The sequence below is a fragment of the Tupaia chinensis genome, unplaced genomic scaffold (genome assembly GCF_000334495.1).
Source record: "Tupaia chinensis unplaced genomic scaffold, TupChi_1.0 Scaffold000085_1, whole genome shotgun sequence".
Classification (NCBI taxonomy): domain Eukaryota; kingdom Metazoa; phylum Chordata; class Mammalia; order Scandentia; family Tupaiidae; genus Tupaia; species Tupaia belangeri.
Genome location: NW_006159547.1, coordinates 880,263 through 899,732, shown reverse-complemented (window position 1 = coordinate 899,732; position 19,470 = coordinate 880,263). Strand labels below are relative to the sequence as shown.

General features: G+C 36.0%; 1 long non-coding RNA gene across 2 annotated transcripts in view; it reads right to left on the bottom strand.

The window, feature by feature from the left end:
• Positions 1–19,470, bottom strand: part of LOC106734277 (uncharacterized) — a 46,957-nt gene that overhangs the window by 13,271 nt on the left and 14,216 nt on the right. The window contains exon 1 of one of the 2 annotated variants that reach the window (XR_001369958.2): positions 18,776–19,205. The exons of the other annotated variant lie outside the window; for it this stretch is intronic. This is a non-coding gene — a long non-coding RNA (uncharacterized LOC106734277). Of the gene's footprint in view, positions 1–18,775; positions 19,206–19,470 lie in introns of those variants that run through there. 2 annotated transcript variants of the gene reach the window in all.

The following is a 19,470-nucleotide window of genomic DNA, read 5'->3' as shown; positions in this document are numbered from 1 at the left end:
ATGTACATGCTCAAAATCCTGAGAGGAGAGTGAAGGAGAAAAGATTGCAGTGTGGCCTTCTCCCCTAGACAGTGATTTCTCATTTTTTTGCTGTCTCTCTCCTATGGCAAACCAAAAGAAAAAAATTATAAAAAATGGGAAAGAACTCTTTTACTAAGGTAGCTGAAAATACACTCTTGTGCCCTTGAAAATATTTTTGTTTAGACAGTTCATCACAGAATCAAATATATTAATGAACAATGCTTATGATGAAAATAATGACAATTTCCTTTCTCACTTGAGGTAACATTTTAAAATGTAGTTTAATTGTGGGTTTCTGTTTCTAAAATAGCAACATAAACAGTACAGGAATGAGAACATGAGGTGATTTAAGAAACATGACAGTAGGAAATGGATGAAAACTCGAATGGCGTTTTCTATGTTGTCTTGCCATATTTGATTCTCTACAAATGTCATCTGTTCTCAGCAACCTATATTGCCACCCTGCAAATAACAGATGTGCCACTGTGTGAATTTGCACGGCCATTTTTTTTCCCGACTATTCTCCAGTTTTGTAAAATACCAAAATGGCATAAGCTAGGCCTCTACCTTTTCATTGACTAACATTTCTATTTGCACCAAAAAGGTTTTTATAGATGATAATATGAAGAAATAGAGATAATTGGGGGAAAAAAAGGAGCAAGAGTTACATAATTTCACATGCAGAAAATATCTTCAATTTCCCATTTTATAGGGCAATGGAGAACAGATAGAGATGGCATGAATCCACATATCAACAAATAAGATACAGATGGCTTTACATATAAATTACCCACTTTCTTTTTACTTAAAATTTTTTTTTTGGAGAGAGACAGAAAGCGAGAAATCACCCCCCAAGGGGGATGGTCACGCCGCAATCCCTTCTCCTCCATTCTCCTCTCGGGATCTTGGGCACGAACGCACACGCGCCCGGCGTGAGTTTTAAGCCCCCGGGGTCCAGGACGCAAACCAAGGTCGACTACGTGGGAATCCAGCAACCTAGCCATTATGCTAACTGCTGGTTCCTTTTTACTTAAAATTTTTGATTGGTATTGCTGAAAGTAGCCAATTTGAGCAACTAGTCAAAAACTTAAGTCATTTCTAGACATATTGTTACTTCTGACTCACTTTCTTGCTGAGTTGGTTATTACCTAAGATGTGAGCAAAAAATAACAGTAACAAAGAGGCAAAGGACACTGGAGTTGCCTCAAAGAACCATCAGCACTGACAGAACAAAACAGGAGTTACCTCAGCTACATCTGTGTTTAGAAACCTCTTTTATCTGTGTTGAAAATTCTCCACCCGATTATTGATTTTTCAGTGGAGAATTGGAGTGACAGAACAGCTTTTACTAAGCTCAGGAGGGCTTACGGCCTTATTATATTCCTTACAAGTAACTATTCAGGAATTTTCCACCGTTACTCAGGGACTTCTCTACACTTTTGCTTATTTATATTAATATTTATTTATTTCCACAAAAGATACATAACTCTAGCTTTGTAGACCAGAGAAATTACCATTTATAAGCTGGAGGATTTGGGATAAATTCTGTTAAGCTAAAAGAGAAAGAGAGGAGTTGAAGAAAAATGCATCAGCAAATAGTTTTCTGAGCCAAAGCACTGGGCTGCCACCCAGGTGAACATAGATTCCAGTTGCCTGGGATATGTACATCAAAATGGCTTCCAAAGTAGCTAGATAATATAAGAAAAATGGAGAAGATGGAGAGGATAACAGATTTTTTTTTTTTGAAAGATTTTTGCTGTAGGGCACATACTCTCGCCAGACAGGCAGAGAGAGATAGAGAGACAGAAAGTGAGAAATCACCCCCCGGGGGGATGGCCACGCCGCAATCCCTTCTCCTTCATTCTCCTCTCAGGATCCTGGGCATGCACACTCACGAGCCTGGCGTGAGTTTAAGCCAAAGGGTCCAGAATGCGAACTGAAGTTGATTACGTGTGAGGCCAGAGACATAACCATTATGCCATCTGCTAGTCCCTCACAGATATTTTTTTCCTTAAGAATTTACATTGGTTTACAAGACTAGCACAAGCTTCTGATTGACTTTCTATTATTTCCTGCATCATGCATTCCTAGAATATTGCAACAGGCAGAAGGTGGAGTCATGATGATAACATACAGATTGCTGTAACCTAGAATAAACTGTTTCAGTGCTGGGGCCAGCAAGTGGAATGGTGGGTAAACCTCTGGACACACTCACTGCAGTTCAGAATTGTGGACCTGGTGGCTTGTTTTTTTACTTTCCCCCTCTCTTTCTCTCTGGTCAAATTAATAACAATAATAAATAAAATTTTAAAAATTATTTAAAAATATTCATTTCAGGGAACTAGCAGTTAGCGTAATGGCTATGTCGCTGGACTCCCACGTAGTCGACCACGGTTCGCTTCCCAGACCTGGTGGCTTAAAACACACACAAGGCTCGTGTGCGTGCATGCCCAGGATCCTGAGAGGAGAATGGAGGAGAAGGGATTGCGGTGTGACCATCCCCCCTCAGGGGTTATTTTTCGCTTTCTGTCTCTATGTCTCTTTCTGCATGTTGGGTGCATGTGCATGTGTACTCAATATCCAGATAGGATGAAGAAATGATGTGAGATGGCACATGACCAATTGATGTGCTTTATCTCTCTCTCTCTCTCTCTTTTGTGAGCACAAGAACTCTCTAGCAATTAAAAAAATTCTTTAGAAAGAAAGATGTGTCCTCAAGTAATTACTTCAGGAGGTGTGCAGGGGAGATGACTGGAGCTCCATGTACTTATTTCCCTGGGCCAGATAAGTTTAGCAGACCTCCTTGTTCCTTAGACTACTGTAAATATTTGTTTTAATTTTTTCCTCAAGTCCTTAACTACTTTGCTAATATTTTAACTTCTTTATTTCTAAATCGGGGACAAGTTATAGTACTTACCACATTTGTTTATTTGGGAGATTTAACAAATAGATGTGAAGTTTTAAAAGAGATCTCTGGGACATAGTAAGGGCCAGTATGTCATAGTATCATGCGTCATTGCTTTTTGTGTTTTTTGTTTTTAAACCTTTTCTCCCACATTTCTTGGCCATCTCAAAAATGTCTCCACATTTTCTTCTATATTCTCTTTCTATTTTGATGTCTTAAAAAAGAAAAAGAAACTGATGATTTCAATGGTACAGAACAAACCTCTCAGAGGTGATGATTTTCCATATATATTTTAAATTACTTAACTTAGCATCTAGCATTTTAATCTATCTTATTAAATTTTACTTATTAATTAATCCTCCAAAATGGATTATTTTTTGTTTTTCCACTTTCTTCTCATTATGATTGAATTTTTTAAGTTTCTCTTAAATTATCTTCTCTCATTCATCATACACAATCACCCCTTACCCAACATTCAAGTATTGTGTGGCAGAGATAATTACTAATCATTCATAACAATGTATTCCTCCATGCTTTCCAGCCCTTTCCATTCTGCTAGACACTGTGGCTTGTCCTAACTAATGGATCTTCAGTGAAATGTAGCAGAACTGGTTGGAATTTCCATGTACTTTTATCACTATGGGAACCATAGAAGATTTGTCTTTCAAATGAAGCAGCTACAACCTGCTGGAATTTCCATTAGCCTTAATCTGAAGTAATGGTGAAAAACAAAGCTTCCACCAACCCATGCTAGACATGTATCTGAATAAAATATAAACTTTGTAAGGTTAAAACACAGATGCATTGGGATTGATTTATTACCATAGCAGGATCTAAGCTTTTCCAACTGTTTTAGGTGCGAGAGATAAAGAAATAAAAGACAAAATTACTCAAGGATACATAGGAGAAAACCTGACTGAATAACATGGTAGCTACCAAATATATTTTAATTTGAATTAGTTACTGTTAAATAAAGTGGGACATGCAGGTACTTGGGTACACTAGCCATATCTCAAGTATCTAATAGCTATGTGTTTCTAGCAGCTCTCATGTTGGATGATCTATGAGTAGTTCCGCTTTCAAATAGTATTTTTGGATACAATTGGTCTAAGAGAATGAATAAAGAAGGACTTAGGCTTTCAGTACATGTTTGTAAGTGGTAATAGAGTTGTATGTACAGAATATTGAAGAAAAATAGTAAGGAAAATATAAATTCTCAAACATGTTATTTCTAGGGAATTTTGAGAAAAACAGAAAGAAGTAACACATCACCCTTCACTTGTTTAAAGTTTATTACTTTATGTATTTATTATTATTATTTTTGTATTTTGCTATAGGGAATATGTGCTCACAAGAGAGAGACAGTGAGAGAGAGAGAGAAAGTGAGAAAGCACCAGATTCAGGACTCAGACCATGGTTATCCATGTGGAAGTTCAGTGCCTTAACCGCCACCTCACTTGCTTGCCCACACACTTTAATTTTTTACAGTATGTAAGATCAGATGCCACTTTTAGTACATCATTAAACAAATGTTGTTAGAAAAGACATGCAATAATGTATACAGAATTGTTAAATGTGGCTGTGCAGTTTTGCTAGTCTTAAATAGATGGCAGGAAGCACTGGAGACCATGACTTGCTCATCTGTTTGGGCCTGGAAAATAACAAATAAAGTACGTGGTAGCCATCAAAAATAATATTATGTACTTTCCAACTAAATGACTTGGGATTTCCTCAGGGTTGAGCTTCATGTGGTGGAAGGGCCCCATATGAGGAAGAAGAAAATCACCATCACCATTGTGTGTCAGGGAGATCTTTGGGCACTAAGAATGAATGTATATTGTGCACTAGAAATAGAAATAGCTCAAGGCTGCAGATGAATTTCTCCCATGAAGAAACCAAAGGAGGACTAATCAGTTCTTCCATTTCTGAAACTGTGGTCTGTTTTCAGGGATCAGTGAAGTACAGAGATGTCACCATAAGTATCTCTGGTAAGAATAAGAATGTTTTTGACACTGGTTAGAGAAACTCATACAGAGATTTGATGTGCAACCATAAAAGTTTTACTCACTGGGGTTTGCGTTCCCATTAAGTTGAATCAGGGCATGCAATGCTGAATTTTCACTGAATAAAACTAAAAATCCTCACCCATATGCATGAAGTAGTTTTGGGAGAACTATGCCAGGTGGACTGGGAGCTCGAAGTGCCCATGTCCTGGGGCAAGTTTTTGTTTGGTTGTTTTCCCCTCTCCCCACATTAACTTTTTTTTATTCATTCATTCATTTATTTTTAATTTGACCAGAGAGAGAGAGAGAAAGAGAGAGAGAGAAAGAGAGAGAGAGAGAGAGAGAGAGGAAATTGAGAAAGCAAGCCACCAGGTCCAAGACTTGAACCATAGTCGGCCATGTGGGAGTGTCCAACGCCTCAACCACCACGCCACCTGCTGGGTCCTCCGCACATTAACTTTAAGACTAAAACCCAAAACAGTGTGAAACCTGGAATGGCACCCCAGTCACAGACAGAAATGATTTATACAAATGTCTTCTCTTTTCTGGTCAGAAAAGTAAGAAATAAAACAAGGGATAGAGAAATTTCTGGTTTTTATTTATTTTTTTGTTTTCTATTCTTATTTACCTTAGCCCATAGGCAACCACAGCTATATATATGCTCTACCTAGTAGTTTGTGAGTTCCAAAAAGACAGGAGTTCTCTTGCCTCTTTTTGACGTTTGCCTTGTTTGTCTGTGATCTATAAAAGTGCTTACATATACAAATATGTAATATGTATTTGTGAATGGAAGCTAAAATATAATATGAAGAAAAAGGTAGAAGAGATCTCATTCACAGGAATATGGGAATATTTAAAAAACAAAGACTTTCAGGATATTTTAATTTTGGGGAAAATTACTCAAAAGTGGCAAATAGAACCAACAAGGCAAGTCATTTAAGGTCATTTATTTGCTAAGTTAAGTTGGAAATTAGGAAAAAAAAAAAAAAAGAGGACCAGTAAACGTTCGTATAAGGCATAATAATAAATTTCATCTTCTCTTTAGTTTTACATATATGTGTAATATTGACTTGTAAAAATATTGAGGCCTAGCAAGATTTAACAACCTTAATTTCCTATATTATGTGCAGGAATCCTAAAATGAAGCAAGCACTCACTTCAACAGATACATCCAAGGGGAATTCAAAAAGCTCACAGAAAAATGGAAATAAATAATGATTTTATTTTGGTACAAATTTTTTTTAAATCATGCATAATTTCTTCATAATGCATATTTTTCATGAGATTTTTGAGACCTTTTGTATTTTTTAAGTGCTCCTCTGGTTACCCTTTTTCATGAAGTGAATTGAATTTACTAAGCTTAGGGAAGATTTTTCTAACATCCAGCCTTGCTCAAGTTGTCTAATAATCACTGTGCACTGAGCCCTCCATAAAGCAGGGATCCTCAGTGAACAAAAGTTGCAACCTTCTCTGTGGACAAGAACTTTAGCTTCTATGATTTGCTATCAGTGTGGGTGTTGTTTTTTTTTTAATATATATATGCTTCTACTACTTTTTTTTTTTTTCTTATTCAGACATCTGTGATTTCAGGGCCTGAGCAATGCAATAAATTATTTCTTACATTCTCTCCTGGACATCTTCCAAGCAAAATGCCCTCATTCTGCTATTTCGTACAGTCTATGTAGCATCTCATGATTTTATTGGATACATCAATTGTGCAGAGCATTTGATTGTATATGGGCAAACCTGACCACACAATTTCTCTAGTTTATCTTCTGTGTAATGTATCCTTTAAGCAATCTCATAAATAAAGCTACCAGTCCTCCTGCTTTTCCTCCCTTTATAGATACACACTGATAGCAAACCGTGCAAATTTCTGTTTCACAACAAGATTATCCTACCCTGGGGACTAGATGGGCAATTACTTCTGCCTTTGGATTTATTTTGTGCTCTGTTCTGAGCTGGTTAATACTTACCAACTTTTTAGGCCATGTGGTAGTGTGGGGATAATGCATCTGGACCCAGGAAAGATACCAGGATTGTATCTCAGAACCTCCCCGAGCACTCTGGGTACACACACACACACACACACACACACACACACGATAGTGTTCACAATCCAGGCTGGCTAAGACAGAACGTGGATCATAATGTGAAGACCACATTGGGGGGTGTCTGCCTTTTAATCTCTCTCTGGCTCCCTCTCTCAAAAGAAAGACATTAAACCTTTTTTTAAAAAATTATCATATATATCTGTGTGTGTGTGTGTGTGTGTGTGTGTGTGTGTATGTGTATATATATGTATTTACCTAATGTTTTCATTTACCTAGTTTTAAAATCTAGGACTTAAGTCCATGCTCCTAAGGAAGTCACACCATCCCAGGTAACTTGGCCTTCCCTTAAATCTTTCTACCTGGCCATTCCTTGAATCAATTTCTTTGAATGTAGGAGTAAATATTCTGTAAACCCAAGAACTTCTCTTAACATGCATAACCAATTTATGCAGTGGGTAGACTATAGAAACAGCTTTAATTTTTATCCCTATTACTTTCCTTGAATCTCTGTAATTCCAATTTCATGAATTCTTATATAGCAATTATTATATTCGTCTTGAAAAATCTTGCCTACTTAACACATGTAGGAAACACATCATTCTGGTTAAGTGAGTTTCCTGAAAAGCTGAAGATATGTATCCTGAGCAGCAGACTCTTCAAATTAATTTTGAATGGACATCAAAAATGTATTATGCATCTTTTATGCTTGACTGATTAGAAGATGCTAAAATTGGAGACAGTTTGGAGTATAAGAACATCATTGCTAAAATCATTATAAAGAAGGTTCTAACACCGTTTTTCTTCAAAATTGTCAAAATACGGGTAAAATCACTATGAAAGTAACTGAAATTAAGATTCCTGGGGTTTACTATAAACTTATTAATTAAAAATTTTTCAGAAACCAGTTGACCATGTGTGCATGGGAGTGGAAGGATAGGAAGCTTTGTTCCCATGCAAAATGGTAAGTACTGGTCTGATTTCACAATCTTAAAATTATTTTGTGCAGCGTTTCTATTTCTCCCTTTTTCTAGGCTGGCAGCTGTCATTGTTCATTGCTGCCAGTGTGCTAGCTAGTAATAGCCATTTCATTGATGCCTAAAGTAGTCATGGTCTACATACATGATATATAATGGCAGAACAATCAATTTCTTTGCAAAATGAGAGTAAATGTCTCGTAAGTATAGGCTCAAAGGTCTCTCTTACGTAGTATGACCAATTTATATAATGGGTTGAACTATAGAAACAACTTAAATTTTTCTCCCTGTTGCCTTAGCCACATTCTCTTGAAGGTCTTTTATTTCCCTTGATGGTATTCGAGGGATGCACTATCATAGGGGTCACTTCAAGATATAAAAAAAGTCCAATCCAATCAAAATGAAATCTTTCCCCCCACACATACATTTTATTGATTCACAAAATATCTTAATTAATCTAACTTCTTTCAATAGCAAATTCAGCTGATATATACATATCTGTGAACACATGTTTGACTCTAGGCATGAAACACTGTGAATAGAATGAATATACTATAAAGTAGCACCTAGCTGAGGCTATATTGCTTACTGTGGTCATTAAATTGGTATTTTTAAATATATTTTTTTAATTTCAAGAAAGGCAGCTTTAGCTTTAATAAATCAAAATAAAAAAAATGTCAAGAGAACTCTGCTTAAGACTTAAAGCCAGGAAACTGATTAGGATTCTGTTCAAATAGTAGGTACATGAACCTGTGGACAACTCAAGAGAAGACAAAAATCCTTAACTCTGGAAAACAAAGCGCAGAAGAATATCAGTAATGTTTTAGTCAAAATTCATAAAATTCGGGAACACAGTTAGCGTAATGGCTATGTCACTGGACTTCCACGTAGTCGACCACGGTTCACGTCCCGGACCTGGAGGCTTAAAACTCACGCTGGGCGCGTGTGCATGTGTGCCCAAGATCCCAAGAGGAGAATGGAGGAGAAGGGATTGCAGCATGGCCATCCTCCCTGGGGGGTGATTTCTCGCTTTCTGTCTTTCTGTCTCTCTCTGTCTGTCAGGCGAGCGCACGCGCCTTAAAGTGAAAAATCTCTTCAAAAAGAAAAAAAAATTCATAAAATTCTATTGCACCAGTTCAGTCTCTTAATTTATCTTCTGTTGTGGTCCGATCTTTCTGTTTAAATTCTTGAAGGTAACTTGCCCCTACCATTAACTTGGCCATTTTCTAAGTTATTATAGAATTCTTATTTCTGTGTGTCTGACTTTAGTTCTTCTACTGCAGATAACTCTAAACTCTACAAATAGACTTCTTGGGATCCCTTCACTCTTTGGAAATATAGAGGAAAGAGCTTTCTTTCTGCCTTCCTAGGAAGGGAAACACTCCCTATCTTTAAGAGTCTTTTATTGCAGTATCACCTGCAAATTGAGAATGGGTATTGATAGTGATCATCTTGACCACCTCCTAATAAGATTTCTAGGATATACAGGTCATCTCACTTTAAAATGCTAATCTGGGGGTCATCAAGTGGTGTAGTGGTTAAGGTGTTGGACTTCTATATGACCAACTGTGGTTCATGTTCTAGACCCAGAGACTTGAAAATCATGACTAGTGTGTGTGTCTGTACCCAAAATTTTGAGAGAACAGAGGAAAAGGGATTTTGGAATAGCCATCCCCCGTGGGAGTATGTGTGTGTGAATTCTTATTAAAAAAGAAATGTAGATCTAAACTTTTCATCCTTTATCCTGAGTTTGCAGTTTCAGTCAATCCTTGTCAATGTAGAGCATATAATAGGAATAGTCCATTTACAAGTATATTCACATAAACTGATGAGTAATTGCTTTATAATATCTATTTTAGCTGCCCAGAGCCTTTTTAGTTTGTTTTATTCCATTTTCTGATATATTTTCAATTTTCAAACCTATGAAACTGATAAACTTCTTTTTGTCTCCAGTGAATGTACATACCCTCTAGCAAAAATCTTTCTTAAAAAAAAAATATATATATGCCCTTTGTTTTTGATTTTTTAATTTGCCAGAGGGCACATATGCTCAACAGAGAGAGATGAGAAAGTGAGGAGAAGCACCCTTTGGGGGGTGCAATTATTATATTCGTCTTGAAAAATCACCCCATTTTGGGGGGTGCTTCTCCTCACTTTCTCCCTGGATTATGGGCACCCATGTAGATGTGTCTGACATGTTTTTCAAAGCATAGGGTCTGAGACTCTGACTACACCATTGCCTTGTCAACTTCATCTGTTTCAACTATCATGACATGGACTGGCCTTTTTTTTTCTTTTTAGGTTTATTCGTTTATTTCTTCCATGTCAGAGAGATAGAAGCACCCCCCAACAGAATCTTCATGACATAATTTGACCCCAGTCTCAGTCATCCAACATCACAGGGACAAACACGTGTGTTTCGAATGATCATGGTAGCCTCGGCAAACCTGGGATGTTTCCATGTGGGTTACTGCTGTTCCACTGCCTGGTTCTAATTTTTGAAAAGTGTAGTGTAAGCTAACATATTTTTAAAATGGTTTAGGTTTATATACTATATCTCTCCTGGCTAATTACTAGTAATTTACCAAACTCTTAAACTTTCTTATGTATTAATTAAATAAATATGTATTAGTTCTTCATTATTATTTAAGGAAGGAACTCAACATGCATTTGTTTATTAGTCATATGGGAATCATGTGTGTTTTTCTGTGCAAAATTTCCACCATCCATTGGGGAAACTTCCCAAGAGCAAATGGTTTGGTGTTCCCCAATGTTAAAGGTGAAAGAGAATGGAATATAAATGATAAATTCAAATGCTGCTGACTATTCACAAGACATAAAATGTTTAGAAAAGTTTTTACTTTATCTCAACCTCAGTTTCCACTTATTAAAGGACAATGTCTATTTTGCACTTGTTTGAAATTAAATTATGTAAGGAATATAAATTTTCTGAAAAATATCAAGAGATCCACATATGTTAGTACCCTTTACTTTTCAGCAATTCTTTGCTTATTAACTGTTTTATTCTGAACATTTTTCTTCTAGTTTGTGATAGTGATTTCTTAATCTCAGAATAATTCATCTTTCAAATCTGTATCACAAAGCCTACAAATCAATCACATTAGCCCTCTTGACTCATTTGTATTATATACTGCAAATCCTTAGAGAACCATAAATATATATATATGTATATATTTGCCAGGGGCGGTATTGTTGCTTTTTTAAATTCCTTCTGAATTCTATGATGTAATTAATCTGAGCTTGGTGCTCTGTCAACTTCAATAATTCTGACAACCTTATTACACTCTCCAGCAGAGAGATATGTATTAAGTGAGCACCTGAGGGAATTAGATTCTACTGTCATCATTACCAGCCAATGTTTTTAGAAACCATTTCACCCCTTTGTGTATATGAGAAATTGTATATTAAACTGAGAATGAATAGAATCACTGTGTTTGCCAACTCATTTTACAACTGGGGGCAGGGTGGAGTAGAAAAGCTAGTGAGGATTCTAATAAGGAAGAAGAAAATTAAACTGCATCTGTTTGGTAAAACTGAGAGTCTATTTTCATTATTAAAGCTGTTTGTCATTGCAACAACCATGGTTGTTGTCTTAGGGAAGTATTGTACATGCCTGCAGTTTTAGAAAACAACGTATTTTAAATTTTGCTCTGCTGCTTTTGAATTGATTGCTGGGATGGTAGTGTGATTGACTACCTGAATAATAATAAACGTTGGCATGCATATTTGAACAGTGAAGGGAAAAGATGAGGGAAATAATGATGGTAGCTTAAGCCCACGTTAAATTTATGCAAAAATGTGGTTAGCCAAATGATGAACAGATGCAGCTGAGTATTTTCATCATTTTTGTTAAATATCCTACAAATGATTCTGGCTGGTTATACAGGAAAATCTCATCAACATGAAGTGTGTACACGAGCAAAATATTAATGACTGAGCTCCATTCAATGGGCTATAGATAATGCAGCTGTTTTTAGCCTCCAGCTGTGGAAACCTAACTTACTTTTTCTGGGGTGAAAATCAGACTTCCCATGTTGTTTTTATTGCATCCAATGGCCTATTTATTCTCTTTTATTACCTTAGTTTTTCTGACACTTCTTCCTTTGAGGAGTATCTGTAATATCTCCACAGTCTTCAATCAAGAGTCAGCACTAGTAATTATTCAGACTTTTGTGTGTTGTGCTTGTAAAAAGACTTTACCCAACATGAAATACTTTTCAGACCTGTCTAGTTGAGAATACTATACACGTCATCATCAACAAGTAATAAACCATATCTGAATCCCACTAAAGTCATACCTATTTGTTCTCTTGCTATCCTTCTCCACACTCTTTTCATTCCTGGCCTGTTCCGTACTGTCTTATCATTGTTAACTATTTTCACTGCTTTTATGCCCTCCAATATCTCAGTCTTTACCATAAAATGCGGATATATTAAGTGGATACATACAATATCATTCTTCCATATCCTGGCTTACTTCACTTAACAATAGATTTTCCATGTCTGAGCCCTTTCTATCAATTACCATGGTCTTGTTGTTTTTTATGGCTGAGTAGCATTCCATAGAGTATATGCACCACACTTTTTCAATCCATTCATCAGTTTGTGGGCATTTAGGTTGGTGCTATGTCTTAGCAATTGTAAATAAAGCTTTAATAAGCATTGATATGTATGTGCTTTTCTGAGCGTTCTCCTGTCCTTTGGGTAGATACCCAGAAATGGGATTGCTGGATCAAATGGTAGTTCTATTTGTAGATCTTTGAGGAACCTCCATATTGTTCTCCACAGTGGCTGAGCCAGTTTACATTCCCATCAACAGTGTAGAAGAGTTCCCTTTTCGCCACATCTCTGCAAACACTTACCACTTTTTATATTTTTAAACTTTGCCATTCAGACAGGAGTTAGATGGTATCTCATTGTGGTTTTAATCTGCATTTCCCTTATGATGAGGGATGTTGAGCATTTCCTCATGTGCTTTTTGGCTGTTTCTATGTCTTCCTAAGAGAGATTTTTGTTCAGCTCATTTTCTCATATTTTAATCACGTTAATTTTTTTTTTTTTGCATAAGGCACTTGAGTTCCCTGTGTAGAGGGTTATTGTTTTTTGTTTGTTTGTTTGTTTTAATCAATTCTGACATTATTTGTTTCTTGTTTGGAGAATTTGATCCATTAACATTTGATGTTATTATCAATATTTCCAGACTTGTCCCTACCTTTAAGTTGGCCATTGTCTTTTATGCTCTTATTTCTGGCTGTTCTTTCTTTAATTTTCCTGGAACAGGACTCTTCAGAGTTTTTTGAAGAGCTGATCCGGGGTTGGAAAATTCTTTCCAGTTTTGTTTGTCTGAGAAGATTTTAAGTTTTTTATTCCTATATGAAGGATAAGCTTGCTGGATATAATAATCTTGGTTGAAATTGTTTCTCTCTTAACACTTTCAAAATGTCTTCCCATTCTTTCCTTGCTTGCATTGTTTTTGTTGAAAGGTCCAGTGTTAGCCTGATGTGATGACCTTTGTAAGTCACTTATCATTTCTCTCTTGCCAATTTTAGCATCAATTTTGTGATCTTGGCTAGTCTGGCTAAGATGTGCTTTGGTGAAAATCTTCTTGGGTTGATTCTATTTGGAGTCCTTTGCATTTCTTGGGTCTGGATGTGTGAGTGCTCCTTTAGACTTTGGAAGTTTTCTTCCAGGATTTCATGGAGTAGATTTTCCATACCCTTATTAGTTTGTTCACCTTCTGGGATACCAATTATTCAGATGTTTGGACATTTAATGGAGTCCATTGTTTCTTGCATATTATCCTCATTTTTTGTTGTTGCTATTTTCTCTATCTTTTTGGTGTTTTTTTCTAGGTCAGAGGTTTTATATTTTACATTGGAGATTTGATCGGCAGCATGTTCTTACACTTTTGAGAGAGTTTTTGATTTTCTGTATTACAGACTTCATCTCTAAAGTTCTACCTGATACTCTTATAGTGTACATTTCTTCTTTCACATCGTGGAAGGACTTCCCAATCTCCTGTAGCTCATTGTCTCTTTTTGGTTCCAACTCATTGAGTTTTGTCACCATGAATGTTCTAAATTCTTTCTCTGACATTTTGGTAACATCTTTTGTTTTTTCAAGAGATGGAGGGGAGTTATTGTGTTCTACTGATGGAGACATATTTCCTGGTTTACTCAGACCTGAGGCTCTTCTATTTCTAGCCATTGGGAGATATATTCACTTTTGGATACCTTTTTGGGAGAGTGTTTCTTGACTGGGAGCAAGTGTGCTTCCCTTTTGCTGTAGACTGCTGTTTGCCCAAGCCTCTCTTCTGCTGTGTTTAGCAATGTGGTCTCCACAGGAGGAGTCTTCTATTCAGGTGTCTGAAGAGCAGTTTCTCCATTTTTTGCAGATGGTTAAGTAAATGGGAAGATCCCAGGAAGCCTCGTAATATTAGGGGATTTGAAAACTGTGATTCTAGATCTGACTAGCCCCACTTAATGGGTGGAGGATAAGCAGGAAATGACAATATAAGAGGGAAGAGAAAAGAGTATGAAAGAAAGAGAATAAAGAAAAAGTTGTGCACTGCATACTAATGCGGTGCACAATTTTGCCAGGGGACTGGAGGTGAAAGTGGGTCCTGTTGGAGAGCTGGGGTCAGTCCTATGGGATAAGGAGAAGTAGGAAATTAACACAAGAAAGAACAGAAGAAAAAAAAGCCTACCTTGCTAACAAGGAGTCTCTGGGGTTGGGGGAGCTGGAGCTAGGGCTGTGGGCCAGTGACTGGCCCTGCTTCAGTGCCCTTTAGGGCAGGGGGCTGGAGATTGAAGTCTGAATTACTTTTTTAAGACATTGTCTCCAAAAACATTTGCCTTCTGAGATATTGAATGCTATCAACATATAGATATTGGAGGGACACAATTAAGCCCTCAACAACAGTATTGTCTCATAACTTATACCCTGAAAAATATAGATGGTCATGCTGTATTAAATGTCCAGTCATGTGGAGGGTGCCTCGAACTCAAATAGGGGCCTCTATTACCAGCAGATGACTCTAGCAACTGTAAAGGCAGATAAAGTAGGAATATCTAGAATGAGTAGAAACTTTTGCTACCTCAGAGGACCAGCAGAGAAATTATTATTTAAAAAAATTGTCAGATGACATATGCTCCCCCCCTGGAGAGAGATAGAGAAAGAGGGAAAGTGAGAAAGCACCCCTCATAGAGAATGGTTATGCTATAATTCTTTCTCCACCATCTCTGTGTCCTTTTAAGATTCTGACTATGCACCCACATATGCCTGGCGTATTTCTCAAGCATGCACATGTACCCTGTGTTTCAGAAGCCTCCAGGTCTAGGACTTACCCAACACAGTTAGATATATTAGATCCAACTGCTTTAATCACTGTACCATGGGCTAGCCTAGGCAGATAAAGTTTACTGAAGCCATTGTATACTAAGTGTATATGTCCATATGTATGTGCAAGTTTTAATTTTAAAAAGCACCATAACAATTGCATTTAGTTCTAACTGGTGGCATGGTGGTTAAAGTCATTGGATCCAACATGACTGTGAAATTTGAGTCCTAGACCCAGCAGTTCAAAAAATATGTGGGCATGTGTGTGTGCAGGCTCAAAATCCTGAAAAGAGGGAGAAATGGAATAGGAGGGCTTACAGCATGACTCTTCCCCATGTGGGGTGCTTTCTCACTTTCCTTCTCTCTCTCTCAGTCTCTGTCCAGTGAGTGCACACACTCTCTGGCAAATTTAAATAAATAAAGTTGCTTTAAAAATTTCATAATACAGGGACCTGCGGATAGCATAATAGTTATATCACTGGACTTCCACACAGTTGACTGTGGTTAGAGACCAGGATCTGGTGGCTTAAAATTGGTGCTTGACGCATGTGCATGTATGCCAAAACCCTGAGGGGAGAATGGAGGAGAAGGGATTGCAGCAAGGCCATCTGCCCTGGGGGGAAGGGTGTAATTTCTTGCTTTCTGTCTCTTTTTGTCTCTCTCTGTCTCTCTGGTGAGCACATGCATCCCATAGCAAAACAAAACAAAACAACTCTCTTATAAATTTTTTTAATAATACACATCCACACAAAAACAATATTCAGAAAATTTATCTAGCATGAAATATGGCAAGACTACAGGTGGTGAAACTGGAATTAAACTTTAAAAGGAAAAATAAAGCACATACTCACATATTGCATAGTGTGAGTCTCTAAAGGCTAGACTAGATTTTGACCAAGTTCCTGAGAAAATTACTAAATGAGACTCACTAAAATGTTATTTTCTTCTTTGATATTTATAGAGAATAATTCAGTGCTTTGTGTTAAATTTACGAAGATGACTCATTGAGAAATTCAGATTAAGTGGATTGAGAGTCAAAAGTAGTTATAATACCTAAAATCTCACCCATCAGGAACAACTTAGAATGTATGTGCTTACTACAGATGGTGCTATAAGGTGCATATGCATCTTGAAGCTGCATAATTTAGAACCATTCAATTTATAATCTCTCTATTACACGTTAAATTTTTATCCAGTTAGCTGTAAATTACATCTGGCAAAAAGACCAGATGGTTTCCCCCAAACCTAGAAAGTATATTTGTAATAACTTGGCATAAAAAAATTCATGTTGGGATTTACGGGAGAACTATCAAGGGGTGATATAATTATAGTGCATTAAATATATAACCAAAAGCTGTAAGACTATCCATATAAAGAAACATGCAGTATTTATTAAGATACCATAAAAAGCTTGCTATTATTTTAGCTAGAATCCCCAGGTCAATAGTCACTGGGACATATTCCTAGAAATATGATGTGGTAACTCAAACTAAGACATTAAAAATGCTCCTTATTTGGATTCCTTATCTAATAATTGAGGTATCAGTGGTCTATTTAACAATAGCTACTCATTCTGATTCTATTGGGCAGACCAAAAGTTTCCAATAAAATACGAGGCTTCTCAAGCTTCTTATATATTTATATACAAGTAATTTTGTATCAGCACACAACAATTAATCCTACTAATTGAAAAAAATGTGTATTAACACAGAAAGCAGAAAAAGTGGGTTCTGTCATTAAATATGAAGAAGTGAAGTAAGAAAATATTTTCAAGTAAATAGATGACTCAGTAACACAATTCATGGCTTAATAGAGAAAAATATCATATGTATTTAGTCTAATATCTTGAAAGAGATGTTAGAACTCCATGATATTTACAATGAAAGGATGTTTTAAATTAAACCTTAACATGAAAGTGTAAACTGAGTTAACTGACTGAAGAAGACATATAAGACAAAAGAGTATGTGAAAAATACTATGAATAAAACTTATTTTTTACTTGCTCTTGGGGTTATATCATCACTGTAACATTTATGATTATAAAAAAATTACAATAAATATTATATAATATTTAACTGTATTGATTTTACTGTATTAGTAGGAAAGCATTATTTCTTAGCTCTCTTAAGATATGTACATTAACATATTTTGTCATGAGAAATAAGTAAACAGTTTTCTCGTTGTAGATATTCAATTTATTCTGTTACCAAAGCGGTATTTCATTTCCAAACAAGTTTAGTCATTCATTCTTCATATATCTAAGTGATAATGGACAATATTATTGGTAAAAAGAATCATTATATAACGCAAATTCATAGAGAAAAGAAACAGAGAAAAGAGAAGCTACATAAATCATGTAATTACATATTTTTACACTTAAAAATGTACATGAATATAAAATTATGATGAACAAAGCAATCAAGCCTTTATATTTGCCAGAATTTAGTATTATTAGTATTTGTATTCAGACACTGAGAATAGCACAAATATTGGCAATCTTGTGGCAACAGTAGAATAGGCTTTTAGAATGAGCAACTTTGCAACTAAGAAAAATCACATTAAAACTATGATTAAATTGTCTTAGATGTAAGTTGTTCTACTTCACATGTCACACAGTGAAAAGGAGACAGAGTAAAGAATCTTTAGAAAGTTTCTGACCATAAGCCCAATTCAGTGGTAGCTTGCTGCTCCATGATGCTGGAAACCATGTGGTAGAACAGGGTTCAGATCCTGAGTCAACATGTACATGCAAGGTGTATGCACTTTTGCCCATAATCCTATACAGCTGGGAAGACTGGGAGAGGGATCATGATGTGAGACCCTGTTGAGTTTGCATCTCTCTCCCTTTCTCTCTCTCTCTGTCTCCCCACAGTCTCTTAAGAAAAAAAAAATAAACTCTTGAAAAAGAAAAGTTTCTGACTGGAAATGTTTCATTGATATTTTCATTTAATTCTGAGAGAATTTCAGAGAATAGTTGACCATTTATTTTGCCCTTAAGTTCTTTTGGAAAGGGGCTTATGACTGTGTAAGTATAATTACGGCTAATTCAGACACACTTGAATATAAGATACTTTACTTTTCCCAAAGAATGTTAGACAGTCTTGCCATGAAACCACTTCAGTACTTGGATATGTGGTTGAGCTAACAAAAAGACAAAGACATAACAGATGGTAGAGAAATAACATCTTTTTTTGTAAGAAATATAACTGACGTGTATACTTTGAGTAAAAGTAAAATTCAGTCTCAGACAGCATCACATTAGCCAGTAATTCATGAATGTTCCACAAGATTGCGCTGCTGAAGACAGTAGTAAACTTTTAGTCTTACAATATTCATGCACATTGACTGGCCTGAGTTAATAACAAGAATAAAACATACTGATGTTTTAAAAGCCTGTTATATTTGTGACTTTAATTATTCTGACAACATCACTGTAAGGGTATAATGATAGATACATACCTCTTTTTCAGATGTGAGAAAATCTGAGTTTGAAAGATGATGTGCCAATGATTGCAAGACTCTTGCAATGTTGGTAGGACTATCTGTGTCTCCTCATTCCTAGTGTGGGCTTTAACTCAATCTGAAAAGTTTACTTTGAAATAATCTAATAAATTAGTTTGATCCCTCTGTGTGTGCACTTGAATTCTCTTTTATTAATAGATCAAAGGCCCTTTTCATTAAATGATGCTCAGAAGTCATTTTAGCAATTCTGTAGCTGAACTGTTCATAATTGGTTGACCTGTAACAAAGCCACAGAATTAAAAATGAATAACAAAACCATTGGGAGAAAGTAGCTGGCATTTAAAATTATAGCTTACATGATTTATAAACTAGTTGTTATTTTTCTAATAAATGAGCTGTCTTTGTTCTCAAATCTAAAAATGATGCTTCCAATATGTGAACTCTTAAAAAGTACTTGTTAAAAAAAAAATCTACTGAAACGTGACATTATCAGGCACACTAAATTATCTACTGTTCTAAATAGATTTGAGATTTGACCACTATTATTTGGTCACTAAAAGAAATAAATCAACATTCAAATTTTTTATTCAGTGTCCATGATGGCAAAGACAGACATGCCAGGGTTAATAAAATGTTAGTAAGAATTAGTTTTAGCAAGTATAAGTGTAAAATTAAATGATAGAATATACAAG